Source organism: Arachis hypogaea, chromosome 9, assembly GCF_003086295.3.
Source record: "Arachis hypogaea cultivar Tifrunner chromosome 9, arahy.Tifrunner.gnm2.J5K5, whole genome shotgun sequence".
NCBI lineage: Eukaryota > Viridiplantae > Streptophyta > Magnoliopsida > Fabales > Fabaceae > Arachis > Arachis hypogaea.
The window spans coordinates 17216923-17227682 of NC_092044.1; the positions used below are offsets into that span (position 1 = coordinate 17216923).

At 38.1% G+C, this 10760-nt stretch overlaps 1 non-coding gene across 1 annotated transcript; it reads right to left on the reverse strand.

Annotated features, from left to right (window-relative positions):
• Window positions 1-10384: 10384 nt before the first annotated feature.
• LOC112714075 (small nucleolar RNA R71) lies at window positions 10385-10492 on the reverse strand. The gene has a single exon (XR_003159031.1). It is a non-coding gene; the product is annotated as a small nucleolar RNA R71 (small nucleolar RNA).
• Between the last annotated feature and the right edge of the window lie 268 nt (window positions 10493-10760).

The window sequence follows — 10760 nt, forward strand, 5'->3', positions numbered from 1 at the left end:
TAGTTAATTCTTATTTAAATTCAAATTTGATTTTAAAATAGGAAAAGATATTATTTTAATTTTAGAAATTAGATTTTAAATTAATTAGGATTAGTTATAAAAAGGAGAGACTTCTCTTCTATTGGAGAGGTGCCATAAGGGGGATTCCATTAGGAAATTCTATACAATTTTACATTCCGCATTCCATGAGCAACTAATCCTCCATTGTTAAGGTTAGGAGCTCTGTCTATTTGTATGGATTGATTTTATTGCTTTTTATATTTTAATTCATGTGTAGATTTATAATTTAAGAATTGTTTTCACTCTTTATCTCATGAATTTGGGTGGAACGGAAGTATGACCATCTTTCTATTTGAGTTCTTGTAAAACTTGGAAAAGCTCTTTACTTGAACAACAGCTTGAAAACATATTCTCCTAGATTTTAATTATTTGGATTTAACAGGATATGTGACATATAATCCTCTTATTTTTGGGTAATTAGAATTTTTGTGGCATATAAACTGAAATTTGAACTTCACCCTCTAATTGGAATTAATTGACCAAGGCATTGATAGTCGATGAATTTTAGAGGAGACTAGAAAGGTCTAAGGAATTAGGGTCTAGTCACATATAGTTTGCCATAAATTAAATCCTACATGATTAAAATAGTTAGTAAGAAAAGTTAATCTGGAAAAATAGATAACTCTAAAGCCTTAACTGTTTCTCCAATATTTTATTTTCAACTTATTTACTTGCGTGCCTGTCTTCTGGTATTTTCAAATTTAAACCTTTTGAATATCTCAAAACCCTTTTCTGCTTGCCTAACTAAGCCAATCAATTAATCATTGTTGCTTGATCCATCAATCCTCGTGGGATCGACCCTTACTCACGTAAGGTATTACTTGGTACGACCCGGTGCACTTGCTGGTTAGTTTGTGGGTTGTAAAATCCCGCACCACTATCCACATATAATTCCCACTCCGAATATAGCTCGTCTGTTGGGGTGAATTCTGCAATGAAGTTGGCGAGTACTTGGGACTTATGGGAACCCCAAGCTTGATAGTTGATGGCATATTCAGATAACTCAGCCGACCATTTTGTTAACCTTTCTATCAGAACGGGTCTTTGATGAGCGGATAATTTATACGCTTTTTGGCATTGTTTTTAGTATGTTTTTAGTACATTTTAGTTAGTTTTTATTATATTTTTTTAGTTTTTAATTAAAATTCACTTTTCTGGACTTTACTATGAGTTTGTGTGTTTTTCTGTAATTTCAGGTATTTTCTGGCTGAAATTGAGGGACCTGAGCAAAAATCTGATTCAGAGATTGAAAAAGGACTATAGATGCTGTTGGATTCTGACCTCCCTGCACTCGAAGTGAATTTTCTGGAGCTACAGAAACTCAATTGGCGCGCTCTTAATTGCGTTGGAAAGTAGACATCCTGGGCTTTTCAGAAATATATAATAGTTCATACTTTGCCCAAGAATTGATGGCCCAAACCGGCGTTCCAAATCAGCTTGAGAATTTCCGGCGTTTAACGCTGGAACTGGCACAAAAGTTGGAGTTAAATGCCCAAACTGGCACAAAAGCTGGCGTTTAACTCCAAAAAAAGTCTCTACACATGAAAGCTTCAATGCTCAGCCCAAGGACACACCAAGTGGACCCCGGAAGTGGATTTTTACGTCATTTACTCATTCTTGTAAACCCTAGGTCACTAGTTCACTATAAATAGGACTTTTTGCTATTGTATCTTCATCTCATGACACATTACACGTTTCATATTGTATCTTCTACGGCATGAGTCTCTAAACCCCATGGTTGGGGGTGAGGAGCTCTGCTGTGTCTTGATGGATTAATGCAATTACTGTTGTTTTTCATCAATCACGCTTGCTTCTATTCTAAGATACCACTTGTTCTTCAACCTGATGAATGTGATGATCCGTGACACTCATCACCATTCTCACCTATGAACGTGTGTCTGAAAATCACCTTCGTTCTACCTTCGTTTGAGTGTGTATCTCTTGGATTCTTTAAGCAGAATCTTCGTGGTATAAGCTAGAACCCATTGGCGGCCATTCTTGAGAATCCGGAAAGTCTAAACCTTGTCTGTGGTATTCTGAGTAGGATTCAAGGATTGAATGACTATGATGAGCTTCAAAACTCCCGAGTGTTGGGCGTTAGTGACAGACGCAAAAGAATCACTGGATTCTATTCCGACATGATCGAGAACCGACAGATGATTAGCCGTGCGGTGACAGCGTGCGTTGAAAATTTTCACTGAGAGGATGAGAGATAGCCATTGACAATGGTGAAACCCAACATTCAGCTTGCCATGGAAGGAGCCTTGCGTGCATGAAGAAGAAGACAGTAGGAAAGTAGAGATTCAAAAGATATATCATCTCCAAAACCTCAACCTGTTCTCCATTACTGCAAAACAAGTATTTATTTCATGTTCTTTTACTTTTTACAATTAAATCTGAGAATTATTGATATCCTGACTAAGAGTTACAAGATAACCATAGCTTGCTTCAAGCTGACAATCTCCGTGGGATCGACCCTTACTCACGTAAGGTATTACTTGGACGACCCAGTGCACTTGTTGGTTAGTTGTGCGGAATTGCAAAAGTGTGATTGTGATTTCATGCACCAAGTTTTTGGTGCCGTTGCCGGGGATTGTTCGAGTTTGGACAACTGACGGTTTATTTTGTTGCTTAGATTAGGAATATTTTATTTTTGTGGTTTAGAGTCTTTTATTTGAGTTTAATTTTATATTTTAAGTTTGGTGTCAATTGCATGCTTTTATTTTCATTAAAATTTTTGAAATTGCATGTCCTTAGTTCTTTCTTTATTTTCAAAAATTTCTAAGTTTGGTGTCTTCTTTGTGTTTTCCTTTAAATTTTTGAATTTTTGTGTTTGATTTTCTAAAAATTTTAAGTTTGGTGTCTTTTGTGCTTTTGTTTACTTAAATTTTTTTAAAAAAAATATAATAATAAAATAAAATAATATCCACATCATCTCCCATTCTCCATCATGGACCTAAGTGGAATTGAGCAGTCCAGAAGGACTCTGGGGTCATATGCTAACCCCATTACAGCTGCATATGGGAGTAGCATCTGTATACCTCCCATTAAAGCAAGCAGCTTTGAGCTAAATCCTCAACTTATTATCATGGTGCAACAAAATTGCCAATATTCCGGTCTTCCACAGGAAGAACCTACTGAGTTTCTGGCACAGTTCTTACAAATTGCTGACACAGTACGTGATAAAGAAGTGGATCAGGATGTCTACAGATTGTTACTGTTTCCATTTGCTGTAAAAGATCAAGCTAAGAGGTGGTTGAATAACCAACCCACAGCAAGCATAAAAACATGGAGACAGTTATCAGACAAATTCTTGAATCAATTTTACCCTCCAAAAAGGATGACACAGCTAAGGCTGGACATCCAAGGCTTTAAATAAGAGGATAATGAATCCCTTTATAATGCCTAGGAGAGGTATAGAGGTATGCTAAGGAAATGCCCCTCTGAAATGTTTTCAGAGTGGGTACAGTTAGACATTTTCTACTATGGGCTTACAGAAAAAGCTCAGATGTCTTTAGACCACTCAGCTGGTGGATCTATACACATGAGGAAGACGACTGAATAGGCTCAAGAGCTCATAGATACGGTTGCTAGAAATCAACATCTATACTCAAGCAGTGAGTCCTCTATAAAAGAAGAAGCTATGGCAGTAACTACTGATCCTAATCCTTAAGAACAGATTGTTGAACTTAATCAACAATTACTCCTGATGACAAAACAATTAGCAGAGTTTAAAGAGATGCTCCAAGAAACTAAAAATGCTAACCAGAATATGGAAGCACAATTGAATCAGACAAGACAGCAGCTATCTAAACAGATAACAGAAGAATGCCAAGCTGTTAAATTAAGGAGTGGGAAGACATTGAATGTATCAACTTAAAGCAGCAGAAAGCCAAGAAAGGAACAACTGACAAAAGATAACCAAACCACGGCCCAAAATCCCTCTAAGGATAATAAGAGCCCAGAGAGGAATACTTCTGGCATTCAAACGCCAGAAAATGGGGAAAAGTTGGCGTTAAACGCCCATTCCTTGCCCAGTTCTGGCGTTCAAACGCCAGAAAATGGTGGAAAGCTGGCGTTAAACGCCCATCCTGCACCCAGTCCTGGCGTTCAAATGCCAATGAGGAATCAGACACCTGAGAGTACTGATAGTAACCCATCTAAGAAGGCTTCTCCAACCACCTCTGTAGGGAATAAACCTGCAGCAACTAAGGTTGAAGAATATAAAGCCAAGCTGCCTTATCCTTAGAAACTCCACCAAGCGAAACAGGATAAACAATTTGCCCGCTTTGCAGACTATCTCAGGACTCTTGAAATAAAGATTCCGTTTGCAGAGGCACTTGAGCAAATACCGTCTTATGCTAAGTTCATGAAAGAGATCTTAAGTTATAAGAAAAATTGGAGAGAAACTCAAAAGGTGTTTCTCACTGAAGAATGCAGTGCAGTCATTCTGAAAAGCTTACCAAAGAAGCTTCAAGATCCAGAAAGCTTTATGATACCATGCACATTAGAAGGTGCTTGTACCAAGACAGCCCTATGTGACCTTGGAGCAAGTATCAACCTGATACCTGCAACCACTATCAGAAAGTTTGGGTTGACTGAAGAAGTCAAACCAACCCGGATATGTCTCCAACTTGCTGATGGCTCCATTAAATATCCATCAGGCATAATTGAAGACATGATTGTCAAGGTTGGGCCATTTGTCTTTTCCACTGACTTTGCCGTGCTGGAAATGGAGGAGCACAAGAGTGCAACTCTCATCCTAGGAAGACCTTTCCTAGCAACTGGACGCACTCTTATTGATGTACAAAAAGGGGAAGTGACCCTGAGAGTCAATGAGGATGAGTTCAAGTTGAATGCTGTCAAAGCTATGCAGCATCCAGACACATCAAATGACTGCATGAGCGCTAATATTATTGACTCTTTGGTGGATGAGATCAATATGACTGAGAGTCTCGAATCAGAGCTAGAGGACATCTTTAAAGATGTTCAGCCTGATCAGGAGGAACCAGAGGAAATAAAAGAACCTCTGAAAATTCCTCAGGAAGAGGATAAGCCTCCCAAATCTGAGCTCAAACCACTACCACCATCCCTGAAGTATGTATTTCTGGGAGAAGGTGACACTTTTCCAGTGATCATAAGCTCTGCTTTAAATTCACAGGAAGAGGAAGCACTAATTCAAGTGCTAAGGACACACAAGACAGCTCTTGGATGGTCCATAAGTGATCTTAAGGGCATTAGCCCAGCAAGATGCATGCACAAGATCCTATTGGAGGATAATGCCAAGCCAGTGGTTCAACCACAAAGGTGGCTAAATCCAGCCATGAAGAAGGTGGTGCAGAAAGAGGTTACTAAGTTACTAGAGGCTGGGATTATTTATCCTATTTCTGATAGTCCCTGGGTGAGCCCTATTCAAGTTGTCCCCAAGAAGGGAGGCATGACAGTGGTTCATAATGAAAAGAATGAACTGGTTCCTACAAGAACAGTTACAGGGTGGTGTATGTGTATTGACTACAGAAGGCTCAATACAGCCACCAGAAAGGATCATTTTCCTTTACCATTCATAGACCAGATGCTAGAAAGACTAGCGGGTCATGATTATTACTGCTTTTTGGATGGCTATTCAGGCTACAATCAAATTGCAGTGGACCCTCAAGATCAAGAGAAAATAACATTCACCTGTCCTTCTGGCGTATTTGCTTACAGAAGAATGCCTTTTGGTCTATGCAATGCACCTGCAACTTTTTAGAGGTGCATGCTATCCATCTTCTCTGATATGGTAGAGAAGTTCCTAGAAGTCTTTATGGATGACTTCTCAGTATTTGGAAACTCATTCAGCTCCTGTCTTGATCATCTAGCACTTGTCCTGAAAAGGTGCCAAGAGACTAACCTGGTCTTAAACTGGGAGAAATGTCACTTTATGGTGACTGAAGGAATTGTCCTTGGGCACAAAATTTCAAGCAAGGGAATAGAGGTAGATCAAGCAAAGGTAGAAGTAATTGAAAAATTACCACCACCTGCCAATGTTAAGGCAATCAGAGGCTTTCTGGGGCATGCAAGATTCTACAGAAGGTTTATAAAAGATTTTTCAAAAATTGCAAAGCCTCTAAGCAACCTGCTAGTTGCTGACACACCATTTGTGTTTGACACAGAGTGCCTGCAGGTGTTTGAGACCCTGAAAGCCAAGCTGGTCACAGCACCAGTCATCTCTGCACCAGACTGGACATTACCATTCGAACCAATGTGTGATGCCAGTGACCATGCTATTGGTGCAGTGTTAGGACAGAGGCACAACAAGCTTCTGCACGTCATTTATTATGCTAGCCGTGTTCTAAATGACGCATAGAAGAATTACACAACCACAGAAAAAGAGTTACTTGCAGTGGTCTATGCCATTGACAAGTTTAGATCCTATTTAGTAGGATCAAAAGTGATTGTGTACACTAACCATGCTACTCTTAAATACTTACTCACAAAGTAGGATTCAAAACCCAGGCTCATAAGATGGGCGTTGCTTCTGCAAGAGTTTGATATAGAAATAAGAGACAGAAAAGGGACAGAGAACCATGTAGTTGATCACTTGTCCCGGATAGAACCAGTAGCTGGGGCGTCCCTCCTGATGAGCGGATAATTTATACGCTTTTTGGCATTGTTTTTAGTATGTTTTTAGTATGTTTTAGTTAGTTATTATTATATTTTATTATTTTTTAGTTAAAATTCACTTTTCTGGACTTTACTATGAGTTTGTGTGTTTTTTTGTGATTTCAGGTATTTTCTGGCTGAAATTGAGGGACCTGAGCAAAAATCTGATTCAGAGGCTGAAAAGGACTGCAGATGCTGTTGGATTCTGACCTCCCTGCACTCAAAGTGGATTTTCTGGAGCTACAGAAGCCCAATTGGTGCGCTCTCAATTGCGTTAGAAAGTAGACATCCTGGGCTTTCCAGCAATGTATAATAGTTCATACTTTGTCCGATATTTGATGGTCCAAACCGGCGTTCCAATTTAGCTCAAGAATTCTGGCGTTAAACATCGGAACTGGCACAAGAATGGGAGTTAAACGCTCAAACTGGCACAAAAGCTGGCGTTTAACTCCAAGAAAAGTCTCTACACCAAAATGTTTCAATGCTCAGCCCAAGCACACACCAAGTGGACCCAGAAGTGGATTTTTATGTCATTTACTCATTTCTGTAAACCCTAAGCTACTAGTTCTCTATAAATAAGACCTTTTGCTATTGTATTATCATCTTGGTTCTTCTGGTTCCCTTTCTGGGGCCGAAGCCAATGATCACTATTATCACTTATGTATTTTCAACGGTGGAGTTTCTACACACCATAGATTAAGGTGTGGAGCTCTGCTGTACCTCGAGTATTAATGCAATTACTATTGTTCTTCTATTCAATTCTGCTTATTCTTGTTCTAAGATATTCATTAGCACCCAAGAACATGATGAATGATGATTATGTGACACTCATCATCATTCTCACTTATGAACGCATGCCTGACAACCACTTCCGTTTTACAAGCAAACAAGGCTTGAATGTTTATCTCTTGGATTTCTTAATCGGAATCTTCGTGGTATAAGCTAGAATTGATGGCGGCATTCAAGAGAATTAGGAAGGTCTAAACCTTGTCTGTGGTATTCTGAGTAGGATTCAAGGATTGAATGACTGTGATGAGCTTCAAACTCCTGAAGGCTGGGCGTTAGTGACAGACGCAAAAGAATCAATGGATTCTATTCCAACCTGATTGAGAACCGACAGATGATTAGCCGTGCTGTGACAGAGCGCGTTGAACATTTTCACTAAGAGGATGGGATTGTAGCCACTGACGATGGTGATGCCCAACATACAGCTTGCCATGGAAAGGCGTAAGAAGGATTGGATGAAGACAGTAGGAAAGCAGAGAGATGAAAGGGACAAAGCATCTCCATACGCTTATCTGAAATTCTCACCAATGAATTACATAAGTATCTCTATCTTTATTTTATGCTTCATTCATAAATCATCTATAACCATTTGAATATGCCTGACTGAGATTTACAAGATGACCATAGCTTGCTTCATACCAACAATCTCCGTGGGATCGACCCTTACTCGCGTAAGGTTTATTACTTGGACAACCCAGTGCACTTGCTGGTTAGTTGTGCGAAGTTGTGATAAAGAGTTGAGATTGCAATTGAGCGTACCATGTTGATGGCGCCATTGATGATCACAATTTCGTGCACCAAGTTTTTGGCGCCGTTGCTGGGGAATTAAATGTCCTAACTATAGTTTCGCATTTGTTCCCTGCAATAACAGTGCCAAGTTTTGATCCGGCAAAAACACTAAGTTTTTGGCGCCGTTACCGGGGATTGTTTGAGTTTGGACAACTGACGGTTCATCTTGTTTCTTAGATTAGGTATTTTTCTTCAGAATTCTTAAGAATGAATTCTAGAGTTTCAAGATGATGTTCTTATCATCACCAAAGCTGATTGATTTTCATCAATTTAGCTCTTGAATGTAATGTCCTGCTGAAGCTTGGCTAGCCATGTCTAATTTCTTTAGACTAAAGCTTTAGACTAACATTACATGATTCCTGGAATTCTCATTAAGAATTTTGATATCCTTATTTTCTTTTCCACATAAATTTCGAAAAATCCAAAAAAATTACAAAGTCATAAAAATCAAAAAATATTTTATGTTTCTTGTTTGAGTCTAGTGTTTCATTTTAAGTTTGGTGTCAATTGCATGTTTCTGTTCTTCTTGCATTGTTCATGTGTCTTCATTGATCTTCAAGTTATTCTTGATGATTTACTTGCTCTGATCTTTAAATTCTCTTATCTTGAGTGTTTTGTTGTTTCTCATATGCATTCTCAATTTGTTAGTGTTAGTAGTATACAAACTTCTAAGTTTGGTGTGTTGCATGCATTGTTTATTTTATCTTAGTTTCATTTTGAGTGTTCCTCATCATTAAAAAACCAAAAAATTTTTAGTTTGTGTCTTTTCAAGTCAATAATACAGAGAATTGAAGATTCAGAACATATAGCAGAGGAATTACACAGAAAAAGCTGGGCGTTCAAAATGCCCAATGAGGAAGGAAACTGGCGTTTAAACGCCAGCCAGGTAGCATTTTGGGCGTTAAACGCCAGAATGTATACCATTCTGGGCGTTTAACGCCAGGATGGCACAACAGGGAAGATTTTGTTTTTAATTCAATTTTTTTTTCAAGTTTTCAAAATTTTTCAAAATCAAATCTTTTTCAAATCATATCTTTTCAAAATTAATTTCTCTTCATTTTCAAAAATACTTGCTAACAACTGATGATTTGATTCAACATTTCAAGTGTGTTGCCTTTTCTGTTGAGAAAGGTTTAATATTTGAATTATATCTTTTCTTGTTAGCCAAGTCATTAATTTTAAAAATCAAATCTTTTTAAATTATTTTTCAATCATATCTTTTCAATCATATCTTTTTAAAACCATAACTTTTCAATCATATCTTTTTAATCACATCTTTTTTCAAAATAGTTTTCAATCATATCTTTTTTATTTCTAATTTCAAAATCTTTTTCAAAAATCACTTTATTTCTTTCTCAATCTTAGTTTTGAAAATCATCAATCAAGTTTTCAAAATCTCTTTTAATTATTTTAAAATATTTTACTTTATTTTCAAAAATTCTTCCCCTCTTCTCACATCCTAATTCTTCTGCCTTCTCCTTCTATTCTTCTTTTCCTCTGACACCTCAAGGAATCTCTATACTATGACATAGAGGATTCCATATTTTCTTGTTCTCTTCTCTTTCATATGAGCAGGAGCAAAGACAAAAGCATTCTTGTTGAGGCTGACCCTGAACCTGAAAGGACCTTGAAGCAAAAGCTAAGAGAAGCTAAAGCACAATTCTCTGTAGAGGACCTAATAGAAATCTTCAAAGAAGAAGACATGGCAGCCAAAAATAACAACAATGCAAACAATGCAAGGAAGGTGCTGGGTGACTTTACTGCACCTACTCCCGACTTCTATGGGAGAAGCAACTCTATCCCTGCCATTGGAGCAAACAACTTTGAGCTTAAGCCTCAATTAGTTTCTCTAATGCAACAGAATTGCAAGTTTCATGGACTTCCATTGGAAGATCCTCATCAGTTTTTAACTGAATTCTTGCAAATCTGTAACACTGTCAAGACTAATGGGGTTGACCCTGAGGTCTACAGACTTATGCTATTCCCTTTTGCTGTAAGAGACAGAGCTCGGATATGGTTAGACTCACAACCTAAAGAAAGCCTGAACTCTTGGGAAAAGCTAGTCAATGCCTTCTTGGCAAAGTTCTTTCCACCTTAAAAATTGAGTAAGCTTAGAGTGGAAGTTTAAACCTTTAGATAGAAGGAAGGTGAATCCCTCTATGAAGCTTGGGAAAGATATAAACAATTGATCAGAAAGTGTCCTTCTGACATGCTTTTTGAATGGAGCATCATATGTATCTTCTATGATGGTCTGTTTGAACTATCCAAGATGTCATTGGACAGCTCTGCTGGAGGATCTCTTCATCTGAAGAAGACGCCTACAGAAGCTCAAGAACTCATTGAAATGGTTGGAAATAACCAATTCATGTACACTTCTGAAAGGAATCCTAGGAACAATGGGACGAATCAGAAGAAAGGAGTTCTTGAGATTGATACTCTGAATGCCATATTGGCTCAGAACAAAATATTGACTCAGCAAGTCA